A 27344-nucleotide genomic window follows, 5' to 3' on the forward strand; every position below is an offset into this window, starting at 1 on the left:
AACAGTATTCTGCAAAATGTTTTTTACACCTTTTAAATTATTTCGAGGTTTCGCCATGGTGATCTCGCTTCGCGCTTCATGATTTCGCGCTTCGCGTATCGCCTGCTCATAACGGAGAAGCGCGAGATCACAATGACTAAGTGCGAAAAAACGAAAATTTCAAGCTCTAACATTAACATTGGGTAGACATTTTACAAACAATATTGAATCATAGAAAAATGTTAAAAACATATCGTGATTGTTGATATAATCTCAACGACATCTAAAACCAAGTACAGTCGACATTGTATTAAGAGACCACCCAAGGGACTGCTAAGAAGTGGTCTCTTAATGGAATGGTCTCTAATGAATTTCAGTCAGATGAAAAGGAAAGTTTTTTTTAAATGTAAATGTAATTGTACTTATTATGAACATACATATATGGTTTCAAAATCTGTTTTAACATCATGAACACTTTTCCAAGTCCACAAACCGTGAAAATTATGGCTAGATTGTTTGTCAGTTTGACTGATACAAAGGTAAATTGCATTCAGTCACGTGCAAAACGTACTCGCTAATTACACAGATGAAGAAATGCCTGGTAGAATTTTGGTACTCGGTCGCTTAATAGATACTTTGGTCAAATATATTGCCTGTCGGGACTACATTACAGTGGTCGCTAGTCGTTTAATAAAAAAAGTCGTTTAATGGAATGAATTTATATACTGAAAAAGTTCGGGAGGGATTTTCACTGGTCGTTTAATACAAAAATCGCTTAATAGAGGTGGTCGCAAGTACGATGTCGACTGTATTGCACAAAAATCTTGATTGGGCATTTTTTGTTTGTTTAAGGTCTTCTGAAATATAAGACTATAATTTAGTTACCTCCATTGAAAAAAATGTAATCACCAGTTATAAAGGAAAAACATATTTATCTCACTGTGAATTGGTTATCAGATACTGTAATATTGTATGACCTGTACCGGTGTCAAACCTTGGCAATACGCGTAGGATTTAACTAGATGTAATTATTTGATTTCTTTTATATTTTATTTTCTACAACATTGGGACCATGGAATAATTGATAATTTCACAGTACAATTATAAGATATATCTATGATATCTGAAAATATAATGCGTGACAAATTACGTCCGCAGTGATATACAAATTGTCCTGTTCAAAAGCTTTTAGCATTGAAAATGTCTCTTTGCCGATTTCTCAACCAACAGTTTATCAATTTTTGCCATTATATTATAATTTTATTTTAGATAGTTGACTCTTTAAACCGTTAGCGTAGACGGCGTGTGAATGTAATATTTCACATGGTCAGGGTTATTACAAAATAAGCAATCAAATAGTAGGATAATGACTCTACCCAAATTGGTATAAAACTACAAAGACAATTATTGCGGGATTTCAACGCACGATAAATCAACCAATTATATAATCCAGTTTGCTTTTACTTCAGTTTACTGTACTTTAAACAAAATATGAAGTAAGCAACGATTGCGTATGAAGCAATCGTTGAATGATATAGACTTCTTATTGCAACCAAATAAATTAGCCAGTTTAATTGTGTATGCTTGCCAGATTTTGACTACGCAGTTGCGTATCTGCGTAAAATTAGCTACGTGTCTGCTTGTTGTCCCATGTACATCTTACATTTACAATCCTTAGACTTAGAGGATAGTCACCCCAATCATTAATTGCACACTCCTAACATTTAGAATGTTTAAAATGGTAGTCTTGGACTCTACAGATCGCGCTTGTCATAATTTTTCACATTATCTATTATCTCTACGCTTAATCATATTTATTTAAAATGTCATTCTTCTTTAAAATTTCACATTATGAGAAAAGACACTGCCGAGGGCGATCTCTTAAAACACTGAGTGGTCACAAGCACCTTCATGACTGATAAAAGATAAATTATATCAACTCACTTAGATCATCTAGCAGGTTCTTCATACATTCTGGCGTGACTGTCGCATCAAGTCTAAATTGACCGCTCACATAAGGAGGAACGGAACTCAATGCACGGTCAAGATCATGTAGAGAATCCAGGAAACTTCTGCTCTCCAAATACATCATCGTGTTTAATATACCTATATAAGTTGTACATCTAAATTTAAGAAGGATGCATTTGTGTTCCGCTGGTTGTATTTCCACATCAGGCATGTTTCCAATGTCTTTAAGAACCTTGTCAACAACGCTGCGAATTCTCGGATAGTCATTTTCATTTCCGACTTTCTTTTTTGCTTTATTAATAACCGTTGTGATGATTCCCTCAACAAAGTCTATGTCATTGCTTTTCATTTACAGCTCCACTCAATGTTAGCTTAGTATCTATCACTGAAAGAAAAATTCTCGAATTCCATCAACATTAGAAATGAATAATATTGCTTATTTATCTGTTGTAAATTCATTTGTATTCACTAAAATACTATAATAAGTATAACCATTACATAGTTTCACATTATCCAGATAAATGTTACGGAAATGTTGTGGTAACAATATATTTATCGCGTTAGTTAAGTTATGCCAGAAATATGGAGTTTTACATATCAAATATTATTTGTTACATTGCTTGTTGGCGACAGGATACGGGATCCTATCACCAACAAGCAGTGTAACGATTTTATCTTGCCGACTAACCTTTTACATCCTCGCTGACTGCAATTGACATAAATTTTATATTAATAAAGCAACTAACAGTGCATACTTGAATCCCGCAATCTTCTCTGGTTATCATGCTTTGATTATGGTGGATTAACACCAGCCATAAAATGCAAAATGAACTGTATTTTGACTGAATCACAAAACACAGAAGCTCATTTATACAGGCCATGAACTGGTATTGAAAAACTTTTATATTCCATCCTTTCGAAAAATTATCAAATTACACGATATCAGAAATGTCTTAAAATTCGGATTCGTCCCGTTTCCTGTTAATTCCTTTATCTTGCAGGTAGATTAATGTATGATCCTACAACAAACTACTGTCTTACAAATGTGTTAATTCCTTTGGTTTACGATAATTGAACTAAAACAACATTTCAACCTGGCGATCGCGGCCGTCCTATACAAAGTTACTGTTTTTCTATTTCCACTAACTTCACGAACCTAATTTAGATAGGAAAATATAGAACGGCAAGAAAACACTGAAGTTTTTACCTCAGAAATGATACCTATAGTAGGAGCTTATAATCTTACTTTATTCAATTACGCTAGCGATGCAGCAGACATTTTGTTTTTAACCCAAATTCATATCTGAAATGTACTTGCAGGATATGGAATATATCCTGTCTCCACATGACGTCTGTTGACCAATGATTATTATTCAATAAGTCCAAGATCTTACCTTCATAATCTTTGCTGTGAGAAACTGAAGACACTTCTTGTTTACCTTTTTCAAGGATGTTTGTGGAGGTACCGGTATCATTGGACTTGTCTTCATAAACAACAACGCTAGTATTATCATCATCGTCTTCTATGGCAGGGGGAAGGGAATGAAGAAAGATTTCCAATTGTTGTCGTGGGTCTCCAGGCATATTGATGTCTTCAATATGTTGCAGCACATCTGCAGCATTCAATGGCCTGATGGTATACATATTGATCAAATCATCAACTTCGGATTTTACTTTTTCGTCAAAGGCAAGCGCTGAAAGTGTATCTTCTAGTGTTGTTTTATGGTCGTCAAATGTCTCAACATCTAACGCGTACTCGTCTGAATTGGTACACAGATCTTTTTGAATATTGTGAATATTTCGTATTTGCTTTCTTTCATTTTGTAGAAGGGAGGTACGAAATATTGTAAGAATTACACTTGTGAACATATTCCAGTTACACTTGTCTATGTTTGTGTTTCCATCGGCAGGATACAATACTTCAATTTCTGATTCATTCAGACGATAATTCTTTTTTAGTTGGTCTTTACTTTGAAGCAAAAGAAATCTATGTCACTTCCATGTCTGGTCAATTCCCGGGATATAACGAGCTTTGAAACAAGGGGAACTCCTTCATTGAGTAGGAGATAAATGCGCCTTCTTAGGGACGTTAATATATTACGTCGATGTCAGTACACCTGAACTTTTTGATTACCCAGGGTGTACGAGTTATACATACTTTGCCAGTGTTGGTATCTAAATTGCAACTATAATGACAGTTTTCACGATATTTTTTTTGTTACTTTTTATGTTAAGGTATGATATTTTAAGATGAAAAGGTAATAAACGGTCCCAAGGTTGCCTTCTGACGATAATGACCAGAGACCGTTAAGAAAGGAGTTTGCCACTGTGACCAGAAGGCACACTTCCTACATGTACTGACACGTTATTATAGATCTACGCATCATTCTTATGTTTCAAACGTTTATATATAAAATAACGTTGCGTACACATGAGTACACATGTGACGTTGCGTAGCAACTACACATTTTTTATATGTCTGCCCTGGTGATTTTGATATAAAACCGGTAGGTAGACAGAAAAACAGATAGATTTATTTATTATATACTTGTCCAGGAGTGACTTTTAATATTTTCTATTATATATATCTGAAAATTAATATTAAACATTCCGATTCTTTTTAATTTAATAGCTTTTTTTTGGTGTTGGTGTAGTGTTATTTCATTTATCACGGGCATCGGGCCAATACGACATGCAGGTTTTTTTTTAAATATTATGACATGATAATTTTTAATTTTGGCAAAACGTCAACGCTGTTAGATCACTGATTTTGTCAATTCCCAATGGAACAATTAAACCTGTCATTTTACAAGGTATCGGTATCAAAATAACAAAGGTGTAGAATCAAAACAAGTTGCGTTTTAAGTGGATTACTGAAATATAATGATTGCCACCAGATAAACCCACCGTTTCAAACAGTCTGAATACAATTTTTATCGATACGGATCTACATTTGAATGCGAAGATATGTGAATTATAAATAGTTTCAATTGGTATATACAGTACAATCGCGGTCCTACGAAAGGCCAAGGAACCGGCATTATTATTTCGTAATATCGAATTTTTGTTCGAGTGCAGCTTAGGAAATTTCGTTATGCGACCCTATCGTATCTACACGTCGTAACAACTGCCGTGATATATACACATCCGATTTTTGTATCGGACTACATGTATACCAGATTTATAATTATGTACATCTAGGTACTAAACTCTCAAACTCTTATTCGAATATGAACTCAGAGGGTATCTGGAAAGTAAGATATAATGAGGACTGGATATGCTTTTGTTTTTTTACTTTTTATTATACGCCCGTTTGAAAAACGGGACGTATTATGGGAACGCCCCTGATGGGTGGCCGGGCGGCGTCCGGACTTTGTCCAGAGCAAATTTCTACATGCATTTTGATGTAACTTGGCACAATTGTTCACCATCATCAAACGGTGTCATGCTCAAAAACCAGGTCCCTAGGTCTAAGGTCAAGATCACTCTTTGAGGTCAGAGGTCAAATTCAAGAATGACTTTGTCCTGAGCATATCTTCTTCATGCAATGAGGGATTTTGATGTAACTTGGCACAATTGTTCACCATCATCAGACGGAGGGACATGCGCAAGAACCAGGTCCGCAGGTCTAAGGTCACACTTGGAGGTCAAATGATAGAAGAATGCAAACTTTGTCTGGAGCATTTTTTTTCCATGCATGAAGGGATTGTGATGAAACTTGGCACATTTGATCATCATTAGAGGGAGTGTCATGCGCAAGAACCAGGTCCGTAGGTCTGAGGTCAAGGACACACTTGAAGGTCAAAGGATACAAGAATGAAAACTTTGTCCGGAGAATTTCTTCTTCATGCATGGAGGGATTTTTAGGAAACTTTTGTTCACCATCATGAGACAGAGTGTCATGCGCAGGTCCCTTCTTTAGAATAACGTCCCTTTGCTGTTACCATAATTAGCTTATAATGTAACTTTTTCATTACTTGTCGTAGGGAAAATCGAGACCTCTTTTCTGTAGTACAACATGCATATTACATCCAATGTTGAGTTGTATTATTTTGACCTATCTCTACCGGGTAAGGGTTTTTGTGTGGACTTACATTTTGTTTTTGTTTTTTAAGATTAACTTCCATTAGTTGTTATTATAAACAACCTATATTGTAACTTTTTTATAACTGACCGTAGGAAAAAACCAAGGCCACTTTTTTGAGGCACAGTATAGATGTTACTTTCAAACTTCAGGTGTATTTTAAGGTATCTCTCCCTGGTAAGGAGTTTTTTGTGGACTAGAAAAACAAAAGAATTACAATAATTACTAAACAACAACAAAATTAAGATTCCATTTACAAATACAATTGCTAATTTGCTGTGAGGGGCGTATATTGTGACATGCTGGCACTCTTGTTCACGTTACATAAAACACAAATGCATATATAAAACATATAGTGAAACGCGTAAATTGCCTATTCCGATTCAGCTATCCTTCCAAATGACCTGAACCCTTCACTGAATTGCACGGAATTGAAAGATGATCAGGGCTTTAATATTAATTCTTAACTTCGGAATAATTATATGAGAAGTTTAGATATCGTAGCGGGTATATGACTGGTGTGCCTTCCGGTCCGATATTTATCAGACAAAACATTGATCACCCTCATGTCAAGTAACGTTTGTCAGCGTTTACAGCGTATGTGTTTTGCATTTGAATTTTAAATTTTCACACTTTAAGTACAGTTCCAGCTAATGGATAGTGACACATTACGCTCTAAAGCGATTTTACGGTTCACCGTGAAGATCGTTCAGTATAGCCTTGGACTTGCCACAGTAAGAATGGAAGGTGTGAAAACTTAGCCGGTACGTGTATGCGAAAGAATGCATAACAATACATTCGTATTTTCGTAAAACCGCGATTTTGTAACATAGAAATAAGAAGGAACAGTCGGGACCACAGCAACTTTTCGTGGTATACGGATATTTCGTTAAATCGGGATTCGTAGCATCGCGAATGCACTGCATAACAAAATACTTGAAACATACACCTAGCAATATCAAAATGTTAAAGGAACATATACATATGTTAGAATTATTTAACTAGAATTTAAATTTTTATGACAGTACAACTTACTGAATATTGCGTTTGCTTTTGCTCGCCGATAATTCTTTTCTCTCGGTAAAAACATTATTCTTGAAGGAAAAATATCCTCATATTACTCTGAAACGACAAGTAATTATGTCTTATGTAAAAGCTCTTAGATTTCTAGTATTTCCAGCGTCTTACAGTATATTTACATATTCTTTCAAACTTGAAAAATCTTTAAATGTTATTGAAGTTAGAAATTTCGCAGGGACCTCCTTGGCCGAGTGGTGAAGGTCTCTGACTTTGAACCACTTGCCGCTCACCGATGTGGTTTCGGGCTTCACTCGATGCGTTGAATTCTTCACGTTGAGAAGCCATCCAGCTGGCTCACGGTAAGCCTGTGCTTATACCAAGGTGCCCGGATGTGATAAAATAATATGCGAACGGGTACCTAAGATCTTTCTTTACTATCAAAGCTGAAAATGACTTATTATTGTGTCAGTGCGACGTTAAACCCACCAAAAATAAAAAAAAACACAAATGAGATAATTTCGAATCGCTCTTAGCTTTTAGCATATTTAGATTATCATCACATAATTTATAAAAAGAAAGAGATAGATATAACAACACATATCAAAATGATAGGAAATGTAAATTTTGCACTTTTAATACAATTGAAAATGAATATTATTTCTTGTATGCCTGTTACAAAGAAATTATTTAAACTCATATTATTGCAGATGGCCCACTCTCAATAAATTTGATAAACTGATGTCAAGAGAAAGCTGGAAGGAATTACTGAATATCTTTTTCGAATAAACTAAGCCAAGATATTTAAAGTGAGTTTTATTGTTGAAGCATTTTTCCATTAAACATTGCATTTCAGAATTATATCATGAAACTGTTCTGGATGTTTTGATATTGAAAAGCTTCTCTCAGTATATGTATTTAACTTAATCCAAAATTATGTGTAAATAAAATCTTGCTATATATCAACTCGGTTTAGGCTGACTATTTATGCGACACACATTAAGCGTTGAGTTAGATTCTAAATGTTCAGCTATATATTTTCTGTCATGTTAAGCTTTCGTAAAACTATTGGCATTTTTGCAGTGACTGATAATTGTCGTAATTGTGGAAAGTAGCAAATAACATCTCTATACTTTAAACTTTCAACATTTCAGACAGTTTAAATTTCATTTGTATGGAAATTGAACATGTAGCAGCTCGAGATCGGGAAGGCAGATTACCAGTAGCTCCTGTGGGAAATTTATGAACACATTTCTTTCAAAATAAACACTGTGACGTCATGTTTTTGTCCTTGAGGTTACCCTGCGCGCGTGACTCTGAGCGGTTACAAGTATATATTTAGAAGAATTAGCTATCGTCAATTGTCGTGTACGCCAGAGGTAACAAGACCCGTCTCTTTTAAATGTCACTATTAGTGACAATTGTCCCCGAAGCTTGCCGAAGAATGCTGCAATTGTCTGCACAAATTATGTCAATTAATTTTTTGTGGCCTTGACCTTGACTAGAGAGACCCAGGTCATAAGCACAACACATCTTCTCAATATAGTTAAATTTTGTGTCAAATTATGTTCAATTCCCGTGATAAATGACAAATATATGGACCAGACAAGAAACAGACAATGTTTACGTTTGGCTTCTGATCTAGATCTTGTGCGTGGCACGTCGGTTCATTTTGGGGAACATTTTTGCCAAGTAATTTCAAAATCCCTACGTGAATGGCAGAGTTATGAAGCGGGCACCTGTTTATTTTTTACTTCTAAGTGTTACTTTGACCTTGGAGCTAGGGAGTCTCGGTCTTGCGCATGACAAATTGTCTTATTATCGTCAACATTTATCCAAATCATTTTGAAATATCTTCATGAATGGCAGAGTTATAGATCGGACACGAAACTGACTATGTTACCCTTTGACCTATAACTGTGACATTGGCCTTGGAGCTAGAGCTCTAGGTCTTGCGCATGGCAGTTCTTCTCATTATGGTGAACATTTAAGCCAAGATAGATAGATTGCAGCCCGGGCAATAATTTACCCGAACACACGCACACACGGACGGATAGTGCGACTGTAATATGCCCATCTTCTGGGGCATAAAATATTTCCTCATGGCGGCTGAAAATAATGCATTTTATATCCGGTATCACACGAAAATAAACCAATATTCATAAGAAACGGTTATAAAATGACATATTTGTGTAATTTCAACCAACTGAGAGCTTCGAAAGCTTGGCGTTATAATGCATTCGTCATGTGACATGTAGATGTTTTTATCTCCGAGAGGGAAGTGTATGGAGCGCAACTGATCAACATTACAATCCATTATCAGGCGCGTAGCTGTGTAGTGAAAAAATGGCACGCATACACAATGAAATTGTCTAATCTCTACCGTTACAATAAGAAGTCAATATCATGCAACAGAGATTGCTTCATATGCAATCACTGCTTACTTCATATTCTGTTTTAAGTTTAGTAAACTCCAGTTATAGCGAACTCATCGAGACAAGCAAAACGTTCGTCAAACATATAGCTAACATGATCCTTATAACCATTATTTGTATAGCAATTATGCTATAATTAGTTGGTTTAACCTGCGTTGAAATTCACCAATTGTCTTTGCAGTTCTATAACAATTTAGGTACAGTTTTGCAATTCTTTTCGTTATCCTACTATTTCATTACTTATTTTGTAATAATTCAGAAAATGTGAAATATTACAATCATACGCCGTCTATGCTTACGGTCTAAAAAGGCAAACTTAATAGAATTATACCACAATGTCAGTTAATGAAAAAAAAAAGCTTGCTCTCAAGCCGAATAGAAATTTTGAAAAGGATATTTTTATAATACTGCAGATTTAATTTTCAAGTATAATAATTATTAAGTTATTTACAGACGACATAGATTGTCTGATATACCATATAATTGTACTTAAATGTATACAATTATCAATTATTCCATGTTCACACTGTTTATATAAACTCCAATAGAAGTCAAATAATTACAACCAATTAAATCCTACGCTAATACCCGGGTATAACACCGGTACAAGTCGTACGATATTACCGTTTGTGACATCCAGTTCACATTGATATAAATATCTTCTTTCTTTATTATTGGTGATTATATATCTTTCAATGGCCTAATTGGTAACTAAATTATATTATCATATTTAAGAAGACCTTAAACAACATTCACATAATTATCAGATCAAGATTTCAGTTTTAAATGTCGTTGAGATATATCAACAGTCACGCTGTGTTTTTAATATTTGTTTTATGAATTAATATGTTAGTACAATGTCTACCCAATGGTAATCATTATGTTAAATCCTTGTATTAGACTTAGGATGGAGGGATGTTCTTCCATCTTGCGGCACTGTAGGTTTCGGTGCTGTAGTCTTTAGACTTTGAACATTCACAAACCGATGATGTAACTGTTTTATCAATTGCCTTTATCAAATGTTACAAAATACTAAAATAAACATTAATAATACATTGTAAATATTTTCGACCCTCTTTCTGTAGTCTGAGAATAATACAAAGACATTACGAGTATAATAACTAGATGGGTGCGTAGATCTTTAACCGCAGACAACCCTTAGTTTTCTACGGCTCTGACCATTTGAACTTTCGTTTTCAGTAACATAATATTCATAATTGACAATTTACTCTGAATATGAATATCAAAACATCTTCAATCAATACTGATATAAAATGTTAAGTTTAATAACTAAATTGTACATTTCTATAATATGATTTCTTAGAAATCCCTTCCAGTTATTGTTTTTGATTACCGAACATTAAATCCGGCTTTTTTTATACACTTCTGTCAGTAGTTGTTTACCTGTAAGAAGCACACCTGTATTGACAAATATAATTATCGCTGTTCTAAAATACAAAGTTAGCTCTATGCTAAAAGGAATGTTAATTATTATTGGAATTAACATGACAAAGACAACAATTTTAAGACTATCCTATTTTATTGCTGTATCTGTTCAAAGGCAAACAAAACTACGTATAAATATTGAAAAACACATTTTTTGTAAGGAAGGTTATTTCTTTAAGAGATCGATACTTTTTTAAATTCATGTCCAAACGCATATGCATGTACCATAGAAACATCAAACACCTTTCATTTATAAAGAGTTTTTTTGTGTTTTTAATTGCAATAGCTTGAACTCAGCTTGCAAATATGTCTCAAGGAATGTACAAGGTAAAATCTTCCATGGTACTCGGAAACTTCGGTCGTTTTCGTTGTTCTTTATGTAAAAAATCGTATCTCTGTCTAAATAAAAGAACAGGAATAAATAATTACTTACTTATTTATAAGTTAGTGTCAAGAGTGATTTAGAATAACGTCAATATTTTACACAGAAACACAATCATTTTAATTGTACTTTTAGGTTAATGTCGTGACGTTATAGAATCGTTTTCATCTGGTTCGCGCGTGTAATATTAACAGAATGACTGAATAGAAATAGTCTTAGTCCGTGTGATAACAAGCTGACCTGTAAAACATACAAATCTGATCTCTAGAGGAGTCATCCCATTATTGCCAAATATCTTCTTTTGTTAAAAAAAGCAAGTACAATAGGTGCAACAAGTCTAAGTAGCGCATCATGTTTAAAAAGCACAGTAAGTCTGGAAAACATAGCAAGTCCAAGTAGTGATGTATGTCTATAAAGCGAAGCAAGTCAAGGCAGAGCAACAAATAAGATGGAACAGCAAGTCTATGTAGCGTGCTTGGTGTTACTTAACTGTATCGATTGGCCAAAAACTTAGACAGTTTGGTAGAAGACCTAATTGATAGTATGTGACCGAAACGCTATTAACGTCTACTCACGTAAGCTTAGTATAATACCCAGGACGAGTCAACCCTCTAATGTTTAAACCCGACCTTGTTGATTTTGTTTATTTCATTAAAATACCTCTGCATCTAAAAACATATTGAAATATGTTCGCCATGCATGTTTTGTAAATTTGAATTGCCCTGTGAAGAAAGCAATAAATACGGTTTAACCTATGTCTATACTGCCTTTTAAGCAGATAAATACGGCATTCAGTTGTGAAGTTATATAACACCTAACAATAAGAAGCCACAACTTTAATCGTCAATAACTGTGCACACACAATACGACAAGTTATTTTACCAGTATTGATATTAATATCATTGGTAATGGGTAAATATTTATCGCTGTATCTCACATGATTTCTTGTTATTGTTCACGTACACGTAATGATTAATCATATTATCGTGTCAGTTTTCTAAAACCAACTGACGGTATCTTATACAGGAGTTCAAGAAATTTGTATGTAGAATGTTTGTGTGTGCTACTAACAATAGAAATCAGCAGACATAGCCTCAGAAAGATATTGCTTTTTATGTTTATCATATGATTCTCCATTTCCTCATTCAGACTCTGTCTCTGTACCCTCGTCCAAAAACCCTTGAAAACAATCATGTTACCTCAAATATTGTTTCTTAGTATCATCCCTCCCGCCACCAAGACATACCAACCCTCATTCTTATGTATTTACATTTCTTACACTAACGTACCTATTGTATCTTATATCATTTCTAAGTATTCCAAATGCACCTTTAACTTATACCTTAAACTTAAAAATCTGGGGTCTTCCCTGTTCCTGTCACTTTTAGGGGTGTTTTAACAGCAGTGAAAACGTGAGTTAACAGAGAGATTCTCGCGCTCACGTGCTGTTAAAACATACGCCTTTTTATATATGTGCGTACTGTGGCAAACACTTTTGTTTGTAGAATTTGTGCTGTTGTCAGTTTATTTGTTATGCATCCCCTACCCTAAAAAATAAGAAAAGAAAAAAAAAATCACGTTTTTACGCAGATGCAGTTGTGTTATCTTGCATGATGTTTAAAACGTGCAAATATAATTATGTCATTGATCTCTCTTTCTTCACATTGCTTCACAACGTTCTCAATGACGTCTTTTATATCAATACACCAAACATCACCCTGGAATAATCAAGACTAGTTCTTTCCTAGGACGAATTATGTTAAGACGATCGAAGTGCCGTTTGTAAATCAAAGACACTCAAATGTTATTTTCGCATTCATGAGTTTAACTACTTGAGGTAATTTTCTTGTCCATCTATAACTACGTTTTATATTTTTACATTCAAACATGAAACAACTTAACCTTAGTATTCACTATAACACGGCAAACTATTTATAGTATTGACAGATTTTAGTTACGTCAGTTTTCAATTAAATTCTAGAACGTCATTTATAAACTTCGCGACAATCAATTTGTTGAAATGAACACCATAGCAACACGATAAAACCTTTGTTGGGAATGATAAAGTTAATAAAATGTCATATCTGTTCAAAGTTCAATTTGGTAATTAATTGCAGGATATGGAATATATCCTGAGCCAGAGATTATACAAACTGAAATTTGTAGACCAGTCGCCAAGCACACGCACACGCACACACATACACACACACGAGATATATATTGGCCAATAGAAATGCAAACAAACTTGTAGAAGGCGAGATAAAAGGTAACATCTGTTCAAGGATGATATTTTCCTTTTATTTCATTAAAATTTACTACGCTGTTTATAGTTCCGCAAGGATTTTTATTTAAATATGTAAAAACAGATAAATATTGCAGTTGATTTTATAAAGTCAGAATTATAAAGGAGGTTACTTTAAACAATGAACTCGATATAACTTTATACTGTGTCAATTAATATTCAAAGCTTTGATTTTTTAGAAGAAAACTAACGCATTAGTATAATTTTTGTTCGTAAAACATGTGACAGCTACATTATAAATTAAAACATTATAAGTTTTTAATTCTAGTGCACATATTTTAAAAATATTCCAATTTGCTTTAATGAATTTCTATGTTTGCACTTGTTTCAAGTCGGTATAATCTGCTATTTGCATCTAAAAGTTTTAATGGCTCATTGATAATAAAATCTATAACATTGTTTGTGTTCGTTTATATAATCAATGGTTATGCGAGAAGCACGCCTCAAAAGTTAACCATTATTAAGAATGTTATTTGTTAAAAAAGAATGTCGGACAATTTAACATATTGTGCATGATAATCATATCTTTATTCATATTTTACATTGATATAATTTTCTTTTCAAGCTCAAACAAAAGGTAAACAATGGCTGACATTGGCAGATCAATTCTTGTTTAAATCGTGAGAAGATATAAATAGACTTAAGCTATTTAGTACATATCACAAAAGTTTATTTTGACAACTTGGTATTTTAATTCGTTATGGGAGTACATGCGTACAGTTATATTTAGGGTTCTTTATGTTTTCTATATCCATATCGAATCGATTATTAATATAGTCAACACGCATTCCATTTTTTATAATTAGCGTAATTTTGTTTGTTTGTTTGTTTGTTTGTTTTAGGTTTAACGCCGTTTTTCAACAGTATTTCAGTCATGTAATGGCGGGCAGTTAACCTAACCAGTGTTCCTGGATTCTGTACCAGTACAAACCTGTTCTCCGCAAGTAACTGCCCACTTCCCCACATGAATCAGAGGTGGAGGACTAATGATTTCAGACATAATGTCGTTTATCAAATAGTCACGGAGAACATACGCCTCGCCCGAGGATCGAACTCACGACCCCGCGATTCGTAGACCAACGCTCTTACCTACTGAGCTAAGCGGGCGGGCTTAGCGTGATTTTGGGTTCTGACATGTTTACTAAAAACGTAATAACCACCTTGATTGTACATTTTAACGACTGGAAAATGTAAGGTTTGTCATTTATATATATATATATATATATATATATATATATATATATATATACTAACGCTATTAATCATAGCATGCATGTACGCACCAAAGGTATTCAAAAGATGTAATGGATAAATGTCAAAGACGTCTGCATTTATTGTATTTATGCGTACAAAAATACGGACACAGATCCAATGTGTGTGTGTGTGTGTGTGTGTGTGTGTGTGCGTGTGTGTGTGTGCGCGTGCGCGTGCGTGCTTGCGTATGTGTGTGGCTTAACGTCCTACTGAGACAACTATAAGGTCATAATTATGTCGACTTTACAGCTACCTGGATAGCACCGCCGATCTTCTACATGCTAGCTGGATGGTTTCCTCACATGAAGGAATTTTATACCTCTAGCGAGTTTTCAAAACCACTGTGTTGATTCGTTGTAAGCGGTCAAAGAGGCTCCACTTTAAAATAAAAATTTATTTCCTCGAGAAATGTTCGTTACATTTTATAACTACTGCACTTGTAAACACGCGTATTCAGTTGAGATATTGTTTTGTTCAAAAATTATCATATTTGCTAGTCTTTTGGTTTAATGTCAAATTAATATAGATGACTTTTGTTTATACAGACAATTACAAGCTCGATACTTGGCTCGAGTACAATAGTGAATTATCCTCTACTTCAGCCGAAAGTTGTGGATACTGACAATCTGTTTACGTGTGGTTAAGGCAAAAGCCTGTGACAAGTAAATACAAGCTTATATTTGATGGCCCCATAAACCTATGACAAAGACAGAAGGCGCTAATAAAGTGTGAAACTGCGTGATACATTTCTCCTAAATTCTACAAGGAGGGAGTGGAATCTAAACCGAAATATGGAGATTGATGTCTAAGTTGGTAGAATTAGTTTCAAGGTTACCCATAAACTGAAAATTGATAAAGTCGCTGAAAATATGATTAAGAAATCTGTAAAAATGCAAAAAAGAATGTAACTTCTTTGCATTATTTCAGAAGTTTTCAAAAATATTGCAACGGTTTTACCTTCTGCACATTATTTGTTTTTGTTATCTTGTAAAATACTATGTCAACAAGTTTGTACCACATCTAATGTTTAGACTTACACTGTTGTCGATTTAATTTCGTGAAAATAGTTCCTGTAACATGATTTAAACATTTAAAATGACGTTCAAATGTAATTTAACAACATGAGGTTTTGCTGGTTTTATTAGCTCATTGATACTAAAATCTATAACATTGTTCGTGTTCGTTTTTATGTGCATACAGAAGAACGCTTAGGTAAACAGAGAGCCATTATTAAGAATGTTATTTGTTGTATTCGTGTTTTACATCGATATCAGTTTCTTTTCAAGCTCAAACAAGAGGTTAATATTGGCTGACATTGGCAGATCACTTCACTTGTATTTTAGATATTCTTAGGTTCTTTTGTACATATCACGAATGTTTATTTTGACAACTTGGTATTTCATCTAGTTATGGGAAGAGTCCATGCTCACAGTTATTCATATGACTCTTTATGTTTTCTTTATCCATATCGCAGCTGACTTTGTTTAAGAATGTTATAATCATTTGCGAATCGCCCGTTTTTACACTATTAGACTTGATCCAAGTATCGAGCTTGTGATTTTCTTTGTTGAATTTTGACTGTTTAAACAAAAGTCATTTATATTAATTTGATATTAAACCAAGTAGACTTATAAATGTGATTGAATGCGCATGTTTACATGTTCATATAATGTAAAGAATGTTTCTCGTGGAAATAGTTTTTTTTCACCTTTGGGCCTCCGTAGTTGCTGATTTCGAATCAAACCTGTGGTTTCGAAACCTCGCTAGGGGTGTAAAGTTTCATCATGTGAGGAAACCATCCAGCTAGCATGTAGAAGATCGACGGTGCTACCCAGGTAGCTGTAAAGTCGCCTTATGATCTTATAGTTGTCTCAGTTGGACGTTAAGCAACACACGCACGCAAGAACGCATGCGTACGCACACACACACATTGGATCTTTGTCCGTATTTTTACCTATATTTCTCCATGTTCCTAATCCATAAAATATGTACGCATAAATACAGTAAATGCAGACGTCTTTTACATTTATCCATTACATCTTACAGGTTGTCAGGGGCCTCCGTGGCCGAGTGGTTAAGGTCGCTGACTTCCAATCACCTGCCCTTCCATCGATGTGGGTTCAAGCCTCACTCGGGGCGTTGGATTCCTTATGTGAGGAAGCCATCTAGCTGGCTTACGGAAGGTCGCTTGTTCTACCCGGCTGCCCAGTTGTGATGAAATAATGCGCGGAGGGGCACCTTGGGTCTTCCTCCACCCTAAAAGCTGGAAAGTCGCCATATGACATATAATTGTGCCGACGCCACGTTTAACCTTGCACAATAAATTAATACAGCTTGAATACCTTTGGTGAGTTCACGCATAATATGATTTATAGCGTCAGTATATGTGTAATGTACCTTACATTCACCAGTCGATAAAATATACAATGATACTGACTGCAGGTGGTTATTACGTATGTATTAAACAGGTCAGAAGCCAAAATAAAGCTTATCATAAGAATAAACTGGCATCTGTGGTGGCTGATAATCGATTCCAATAAAACTGGCATCAATGCTGAGAAAATTGTCCCCTACTTTAGCCAAAAGTTAAGGATACTGACCATCTGTTTACGTATGGTTAAGGCGAATGTCTCTGAAAAGTGGATGCAAGCTTATATTCGATGGCTCTATAATCTGTGACAAAGATAGAAGACAGTAATAAAGTGTAATACTCCGTGATTCTTTTCTCCTAAATTCTAAAAGGAGGGAGTGGAATTTGGAATGTAATGTGGAGACTGACGTCTCAATTGGTAGAATTTGTTTCAAGATTCATCACCTGAAATTAATTATTGTGAAAAGTTCTTTTGTATCAGATATAGGATCCGATATACAATTTTCATGCTTATTTTACATGTAAAGGAGAGCAACTGTCTCTCATGTTATGATCGGTGAGCGTTGAAAAATATTTCTGAAAAATATAGCAAATCCTCATATCATATAACTACATTTTTTGGAAATTTCTAGAAGTTTAAAACATGTACAAGTAACTATTTTCGCGAAATTAAATAGACAATGGGTCGCATAGTAACTTTCTTTACAAAGCCAAGCTTGTGAGACAATATGATACGGTATTTTTGTGATTTGACAAAAATTCAATGAAATAAAATCACTGATTTTGGCAGTTTACATTGAGACAACAAAATCTGTCATTTGAAATGGACCTATTTTAAATTAACAAAGGTGTGAAATAAAAAAAAATGTTGCAAATATAATTACGTTGTCAGTGGCGAACTGAAAAATAACAATAGATTGACTTCAGATAAACCAAGCGTTTAAAACCGTCCAAATATAATACGTTTCTACATTTGAATGCGAAAGCGTATGTTCGAATCATAAGTAATTTGATTTTTTTATCAGGTGTACGCTACGGCAAAAGCCAATGATATACCAGAAATACTCCACTAACAAACCAAATCTGTTGATACTTATTATTTGTAAATAATATACCATGTCATGTGGAAAAAGTCATTTGAACTTTGTATATGTATACTTTTCTGTTACTGTAACATGTAACCAGAGTTAAATAAAGTGATGGTATATTATGTCATGTTATGTTATGCTATGTTAAAAAAACAATTGGAACATACACACAGCAATATCAAAATGTAAAAACAACATATATATGTCTTAGAGCTACTAGTGTTTAACTAAACTCGAAATTTGTACTCGTGGCCATACCACCTGTGAACATATTATGTGTCAACTGACAGGTTTCTAGTATTTCTATCAATTCACAGGTCATGTTTACTAATCGTATTACTAAGATCAAGTAGCAAATCTGAGATCGGAGTCGTTTTACTGGTAAGAGGTAATGTCTGCCATTTGAGCGACCAACAATTACTCACAAAGGGTAGTAATTACCTATTTAAAGCTACTCGCCCAAAGTTTAGGTGACACTTTTTAACATGTTCATTTCCACCAAGTTTAGAATGTAATGTATAGATGACACTAAAATGATAAAGTGTGTGAATATAAAAGTATGATATTGGCAAAAATGCAAGATGAATGTTATTTTTTTTGGCATTATTTTGAAAGTGTTGCAACGGTTCTACCTTCTGGTTTTTGGTTTTTATAAGAATATCTTGCAAAAATCTTATTCCAACATAACCATCTTCTATGTTAATAAAATACGGTAATAAAATTGACACGTCCGTTTCATTTGAACCAAATGAAAACTGGCTAACTTGATCTCCTACTGCTTTTCATCACGCGATATGTAGATGTTTTTTATTTAGAAAATACTGGTTGTTCAACGGATTACGTGATAAAAAAGTGCGGCATTTGCAAAGCTTTTTGATGACGATCATTATAGGAGGTTGAAAATGGCAGGAAATGTAGCCTCTTAAACTACATATTTTAGCTTTGTTGTGATCAAATATGCATTATTGATTTATACATCAGCAATACACAAACCAATTCCCATTGAAATGTATGTTTTGTGTCGTAATGCAAGCTCCAGAATACTTCCTTTATTACAATTTTTTTTCATGCAAGTGTAAAAGAGCTAAAATGTATTCTGCCAAATGGAATGAAAATAAAAGCATTCTTAAGATCTTTTATACAATTATACAAGAAATCATCAAATTTATTATAATACTCTTTTAATGTGCTTATTCTTTGACTTCTTTACACTGACTCTTTGTGGAATAGTAGTTTGAAATATAAAAACAAAACCTTTCAGCCAAATTAAGCATCATTTTACTTGTTTGTTCCTTGGCAATCTACTTAATTCTTATGCAGAAGTGAACAATAATGACGCGGATGTTGATGAACGGTATTCATAACATTGAAATAATGCATTGTTTATTAAACTGAATACATCCACTAGCTGTTCACGTATAAATTTAACAAAGAAGTAATAACTAAATTTAGTTTGGTTTTAGCATTTAATAGAGAGGACAAACTTACCTAGTATTTAAATACTGTCTTCATTAAATGTTACGCTATGTAACTATTATGATAAATATTGAGTTATAAAATTGTTTATAGTGTCAAGAAGTTTGGTAGCCAAGTGATTGAGGGAATCTTTATGTAACCCGTTTTACATTAGCACTACTCCAATATTTAACATTATAACCACTTCCTAGAATTTCATTTTATAATTTATTTTCATTTTCAATGGCTCATTCAGGCGCGTAACTGCCATTACGAAGAAACGTAGCTGCGTAGTGACAATATGCCATGCATACACACTTAGATTAACTAATCTATTTGGCTGCAATAAGACGTCTGTATCATTTAAAGAAGATCGATTCATGCACAATCACTGCTTATTTCATAATTAATTAAAGTACAGTAACTCCGGTTATAGCGAGTTCATCAGGACAAAGTGTGGTCGTTAACATATTGCTATGGTAGCATGTTTCTGCCACGAGATAGCTAGGTACCTATCGCGATACCTTAAAGAATTATTTTGATAAAAGCGAGTTTTAGTGAAAAGATTAACTCAATAGTGGAACGTTGCCTGGCTGGAAATATTATTGCGAAACTTTACTTTATTATTTCGATACCTCTTGTGTAAGCACCTACAACTACCATTTTTAGCTAGATAAGCTATCTCGACTCCGTAAAAAATTATCCTGACATTTCTGAAAAGTTTATCTCAATAGCCAAAAATTTCTTGGAAATAAAAAGCATAGCATGAAAAAAAATATTTCAAGAAAAATGCACAACTTTGCTGGAATTTTTAAAATATTTTCGTAATAGTTACCGGGTATCTCGTAGCAGATCCAAGTAATAACTCGATATTTTGCGCTAAACATTTCCGGAAATAAATAAAGATATTTATCGAAACTATTATTTATTGCTACTTTTTTTTGGCACACATTTCTGGGAAAGCTTACAATATTACTGGGATAGCTACCTAGCTATCTCGAGGCAGAAATATGTCACCATATGTTCCTTATAGGCATTATTTTATAGCAAACTGATTTATATTATTTAGTTTGTTTAACGTGCATTGAAAATCTCCGATTGTCTTTTAGTTTCATAACTATTTAGGTACAGTTTTGCAATTAATTTCATTATCCTACTATTTGATTGCTTATTTTTAATAATCCTGAATAAGTGAAATATTACCATCAATAATTATACGCCGTCTATGCTAACGGTTTAAAAAAGCAAATTTATGTTATAAACTTATAATACAATATCAAACCTTGAAAAAAATTGGATTTCAGACCTAAACACTTTTGAACAGGATATTTTGTAAAACACTGTAGACTTGATTTCTCCCGCATAATAACGATTACTTAAATTTCATATGATTACAATAGTTAAAATTATAAAATTGTCAATGATTCTATAGTCACAATGTTGTAGAAAATAAAATTAAAGAGAAATCAAATAATTAACGCATATAACCAGGCAAGTCATACAATGTTACAGTATTTGACAACTAATTCAAAGTGAAATGAATATGTTCTTTCTTTATATTTGGTGATAAAATTTATATTTCAGCGGCCTAATAGGTAACTATATTATCTGTATTATATTTCAGAAGACCTTCGACAACATTCTTAAAGATTATCAAATTAAGATTTCAGTGTAATACTTAAAGATGTCGCTCAGATACATCAACACTCACGCTATGTTTTTAATATTTGTCCAATGATTCAATATAATTGCTGGTACAGTGTCTACCTAATGCTAACGTTAAAGCCTGGTTGTATAAAACGTCTGAAAATGACTTTTTGGATTTGGGTATATGTTATTTCAATGAACATAAGGGCATTGAAATTTGTCCTTATATAACCAAGTTTGCATTTCATTTTAAATAGCAATAAGGAAGGGCTAAAAGAGGGACATTTTAAATTATTCCTTATAAGCGAAAATAAACGAAAATTCGTGTTCGTTACGTTTGAAGTTAAATGCAAAGCGTGTGATCACGATGTCGATACACGAAATCATGACAGCAGAGCATGAGATCAGGAGCGCACAAGTTTTCTTACTTTCGCATTTCGCAATTGTGAAATCACGCTTTGCCATCGTTTTTTCGCGTTTTACGCTTCGCTAACATGCACAGGTGCTGCGTGAAGCGCGAGATCACGATTTCGAACTATATCGCATTTCGCCACGGTAACTTCGCGCTTTAAATATCTCTACAAAAGGAGATGCATGAAGCTCGAAGCGTGAAATCATGACGGCTTAGCATGAGATTACGATTACAGAGTGCAAAATCACGAATGTTTTCTTAATTTCGCACTCCGCAATCGTGATCTCGCGCTTCGTTATCGTGATTTCGCGTTTTTCTTTTTAACAACAATCGTATGTATACTTATAAACATATCTCTTGAATGATATAACCAATCATAATGATAGTTTGAAAATGTGTTACCACCAACAATCTGATTACTGAACAATAGACTACACGTGCTCTGTTACTGGAATACCTAGTAAAATGATACATTTTATATCATAAAAAAAGAAAGAATAAGATTCTCATGCAATGTTTTTGCTCCAAATACACGACGAAACGCACCATTTGCCATTCTCAGTATAAAAGAATACATCAAGGTGTGTATATCCCTTGCCCCAAATCCCATATTACCTCTGTGCTCTTTGAAAGATGCCATAGCTACGCGCCTGTGCTTTATATTTTTTCCAATAACAACCAATGACTTTCGGTTTCCTTGTTATGGATTTTGTACGTTAAAAATTCACATTCAAAACACAGGTTTACCTTAATCAAATGAAATGGTTTACCAAACGCCTTTATAAAACGTTACTAAATACTAAAATTAACATTAAATAATCTCGGCCCTCTTACCTCAGTTTGAGCATGATACAAAGAAGACTTAATGTCAAAGCCGTAACAATTGTTTACATGTGTTAAACTAGGTAAATATGGTAAAACGTTGAGTGAGTAGATCTTTTTGTTAACATAATATATGGCTGTTCCCATTCCGATTTCGATATTATAATATTTACAACTGACAAATAAAGTTTCAAAATATTTCTAATCAGTAAAAATATCAATGTTAAGGTTAAGAATTAAATTGTACCTTTCTAAGATATGACTGTCTAGAAATCTAATCCAATTATTTTCGTTTTCCCAACGTTGCTATAAGCCAGTTTTGTAAATATTTGTAAACTTCTATCAGTAGAGGTTTACGTGAAATAAGCACACATCTCGCTGAAATCTATACTTAAAGTGAACAAGGTTGGTTGTGTGTTAAAGCTAGTCAACTGAACGCTTATCCTATTTTATCCTACCTTCGTGCGAAATAAAAGGCAGAACGTAGGGGTAAAAAATGCTTTATTAGGTCATTACTAAATAAATTTTGCCAGATTTCTTTCTTTATTTTTTTTTTTTCAAAATGACGCAATCTTGTGTTTGAGAATAACTGCTAAAATACATATCTATGCAACTGTTGTTATTAAGTACGTGAAATCATGTCACTAACATATAGCGTATGCATACCGTATTTGCATTTTTCAGGAAAAATGTTTTCTAACGGAAACGCTCGGAGAAACGGGAAATGACTGATCTATAGCGTTTGTTCAGGATTTTAGCTTTGTTCACTCAAATCAAGGAATATTGTTTATGGAATAGAATGTTATTGAATAAAATCATAGAGGAAACGGTTGCATATGTTTAATGTCAAGCAGCGTTATGGCTTGTGTAAATTTAAGTCGCGTCTATTGTTTCTTTGAGGGGAATGGGTATGGGACTTGCAACTGGACTTCGGATTAAACTTCACTTGGCAGCAAAGTAAAATTATTCGTTCACATTCAGAAGTACAGAGAGGTCGGGTACAAAACACAAAGTTAGCCTTTTATTTTTCCGCTTTTATTTTATAATATTTTGGATTTTAAAGACCTACTGCAATGCAGTATTTGAAAAATGATTTTATATCAAAAGGTAGGATAAATAGAATATTAGGTTACTAGAGTCTAGACTTTTATATCTTCTCCGACATCACCTGATAAATATACATTTATTAGACCGTAACCTAATATTCTCTATTTATTGCTGTATTTGTCCAAAGGCAAGTAAATCAAGGCATATCCCATATTTACTTTCGGACTATATTTGATATTGAAAAGCACATTTCTGTAGAGTAAGTTATTTTTGAAAGGATACTATTAGGCAGTCTCAGTAATTTTGTCTTATAAAGACTACTAACTTAAATTCATGTCGGAACGTATATACATGTACTATAGAAACATGATATCCCTTTCATCGAGAAAGAGTCACTGTCAATATTGCAATAGCTTGCACTCGACTTGCCATTTAGATTGCCTATAGGTCGCTCAGAATGCAACATAGAATCCTCCTGGCATGTCCTATACGCGTTTAAACCCCAAGTTTTCTTTATATAGGTGACTGACCGTTCCAAGGCGGTGCCTCTATTTGTAACTTATTATCTGTCCGTCTTGTATTTTGTGTTACGTATGTTGTCTTGTTTGTTGTTAGCGTTTCTTTCCTTTGTCTCCTCTTCCCCATATCGCCACTCCCATCTGCGCTCCATTGCTTTTGCATCCCACCGTGCGTGTGTGTGCTTTTGCGTCTGTGTGTCTTGGGCGGGGCCCTACATTGTTGTTATATCTTACTTGTCTGTTTGTTTATCTATGTAAGTTATTTGTGTGTGTGCGCGCACGCGTGTGTATGTGTCTTTTGTACCTGAGTGTCTGCGCTGCTGTGTTTGCGTTGTAGAGTAACTGTGATTGTGAAACGTAGCATCCCCCTTTGAATATTCATTCTTGTTCCACTTTCCCCTTCAACCCACCCCCCACCCCCACGCACACACTCTTTCTACCCCTACCCTTTCCTCCCGTTTTCTACTTTTCTATATTTTGCATCAAATTGAAATGTACTTGTTGGATCTTTAAGCATCTTTATTATTTGCAGATACTAATATATCTGGATGTCAATTTCAAATATTCTAATATTTTAATCTTCGGTAGAGAGAGAGAGATAAAAAGACCAGTGCATATAATAACATTGAGTCCAAGAGTAGCTGAGTTGCTATGCTTTGGCAACCAAAAACTTTTCAGATCGTATTAAATGTAATTGCAGTCAAAGATAATTTCCATCTCATATAGAATTCTGCCAGATACTTTTTTGGTTGTACCGTTTCAAGTGTGATATTAATTGTCATAGTAAATCTGTACATTTTTAGTCCCTTGAAATTATTTTAAACGTCACGTACGTAGGAGATAAAACTGTCCGACATCCGACACTTTTTTTAAGATGTCACTTCTTTTTTTCTTCGGGGCAAACGGATAAAACTCTCTTTTGTCCGGATATCAACAAACCATCTTAATTAAGGTAGTAGACCCGTTATAATAATGTTTTGAATTATAAAATCAAGGAAGTCAGCGACACAGTATTAAGCAGCTCGGATAACACCACCAGCGGCCGTGTTCGATTCCCGGATTTCAACTTCATGTGTTTATACACAACATCATTTACGTGTCAAGTGGCTGTCATAATACGGTACTCCATAACTGGACACATGTTTGTTATTATTCATTGTTCTGTCAGCTCATGGAGTCCATTGAATAGTTTTAAATTTTTAACAGAGGTTTGCTTCAGCAGGTGATATAAGCATAAGGGGTGTTGAAATTTGTTACATTTCTTGAACGTACTCATGCATACGGAATGTGCTATTATATAGTTTATTGCGTTCTATACTCTTCAAAAGAAATCTGTTGATAAATTTTATCATAATGACATATATCTCTTAAGATCTTACTTGCTCGTTTGTATTCAGACAAATGATGTAGATGTCATAATTACTTCGCATTATCAGAATTAAACTCCATTGACCAGGTCTTTTTCCAAAGTTTAATTTATGGAGGTCCTCTTGAATGATTTTTATAGTGAGCTAAACTACTGTTACAGTAACATCAGCAAAGAGTCTTAACGCAGCTTTTAAGTGAGTCTGGCAGGTAACTGATAGGTTTGGAAAAGGCAAGGCCTAAGACATTTAATATAAAAATAGAAGGAGCAAGAAGACGGAATGATGGCATTATGAAGCATGGCCTGGGCCTATCAAAATTAAAGATAAAATCTATTTTTACAGAAAAGCACGTGATGAATGAAACATTTAATATGTATAACCCTTTGCACCTAAGGATTCTGATTTTAGTGTATTCTATATTAAGTAAAATGTGCACGTGTGCCTTTTATTTCTATATAGAAAATCTGATCGATATCGGTTATCGGCTTGAGGAAATATTCTTCGCACAATATACGTCATGTTGGAATTTCCATCTACCACAATAATATAGTTATTATTAATATATAATTAACGATTTCTGATATTTAGAAGTACTTACAAACATTTTTAAAGATGTAAATTCCTATATCATCACGTCCTGGTTTCTATAGAAATCACGTGAAATAACAACATATAATTTTTTTAAACTTATAAACGTTATTGAGTGATGATAAAATGTTTGTTAATTTCAAAATACATATTCATTCCATTACCTGAAATATATGATCGTCAGAGCCTGTACATTTACATGTATGATAGGTCCAAATAATTGGATATGATTATAAAAATCGGTTATTCTAATTCTTTATACAGTAAGTACTATTTGGTAATAAATAAGAAGATATAGGAATTATATTTCTTTAGTGGCAAAAATAGAAATGAAAGAATCATTAGCTAGTGCTACTGGTCATTCTTGGGTTTCATTTGAGAACTTAGGTTCTGGGATTTATTGTGCAATTCGCGTACCATACACAACAAATTCTGAAGTTAGGGTGTGAAAAGGGGAATCATCTTCCTCTTGTGTGGGTCTGTGGAACCTCCCAAGAGGAAAGTCTATGAATAGAAATGTAATTGGTGGCTTCTGGGATGTTTCTCGGCAAACTAATATACGCACAATTATATTATCTTTATTTTCGACAATAAAAAATAAAAGTAAAAACGAAATTCCACAAATAAAACTTGAAGGCTAATTGGGTGATGGTTTTTGATAAAATAAAGAATTCAAGGGACGTTTTGCATATTTAGTCATACAAGATAGAGGTATACAGTAAGTCCTGTCTACCATGTAATGAAATTTACTAGTACATTGCGTTGTTCATTACGTTATTTGGCAGTTTCATCTGATATTGTTTTGCAGTATTGTAGATACTGTGTTCATATATTACGATACAAGGGTATGTGATTACATGAATTATCAAGTTAATACAATACCCAGTCTTTAACCGCAAAATTTGATTCATTATTATATCTGACAAATCTATCGAACTTTACTTAAATTCATTTACTGATGTGTCTGAATCATATAATGATATCAAAATAATTGTAATAGTGGTAAAAACTTTTGTTGATTATTTGCTTTGATGATAAACCTGTATGAAACAGTAACATCTGGGAAGGTAATTTTACCTGGTGCTATTATTATATGAATAACAACTGCTGCAACTGCTGCAGGAGGCCTGTATATGATACCAAAACATGCATTAGACAGATC

General features: G+C 33.9%; 2 long non-coding RNA genes across 5 annotated transcripts in view; one reads left to right on the top strand and one right to left on the bottom strand.

Moving 5' to 3' along the window:
• LOC128546624 (uncharacterized) overlaps nucleotides 1-23109 on the bottom strand; it is a 42358-nt gene extending 19249 nt beyond the window's left edge. Inside the window, exons 1-3 of one of the 4 annotated variants that reach the window (XR_008366107.1) lie at nucleotides 22910-23109; nucleotides 3342-7153; nucleotides 1924-2332 (exon numbers count right to left, since the gene is read on the bottom strand). This is a non-coding gene — a long non-coding RNA (uncharacterized LOC128546624). Of the gene's footprint in view, nucleotides 1-1923; nucleotides 7154-22909 lie in introns of all 4 variants that reach the window. The other 3 variants (XR_008366108.1, XR_008366105.1, XR_008366106.1) reach the window with 3 other exon arrangements.
• Nucleotides 1-27344, top strand: part of LOC128546625 (uncharacterized) — a 118347-nt gene that overhangs the window by 67529 nt on the left and 23474 nt on the right. The gene's annotated exons all lie outside the window — the stretch shown is intronic.

This window comes from Mercenaria mercenaria, chromosome 11 (genome assembly GCF_021730395.1).
Source record: "Mercenaria mercenaria strain notata chromosome 11, MADL_Memer_1, whole genome shotgun sequence".
Taxonomy (NCBI): Eukaryota; Metazoa; Mollusca; class Bivalvia; order Venerida; family Veneridae; genus Mercenaria; species Mercenaria mercenaria.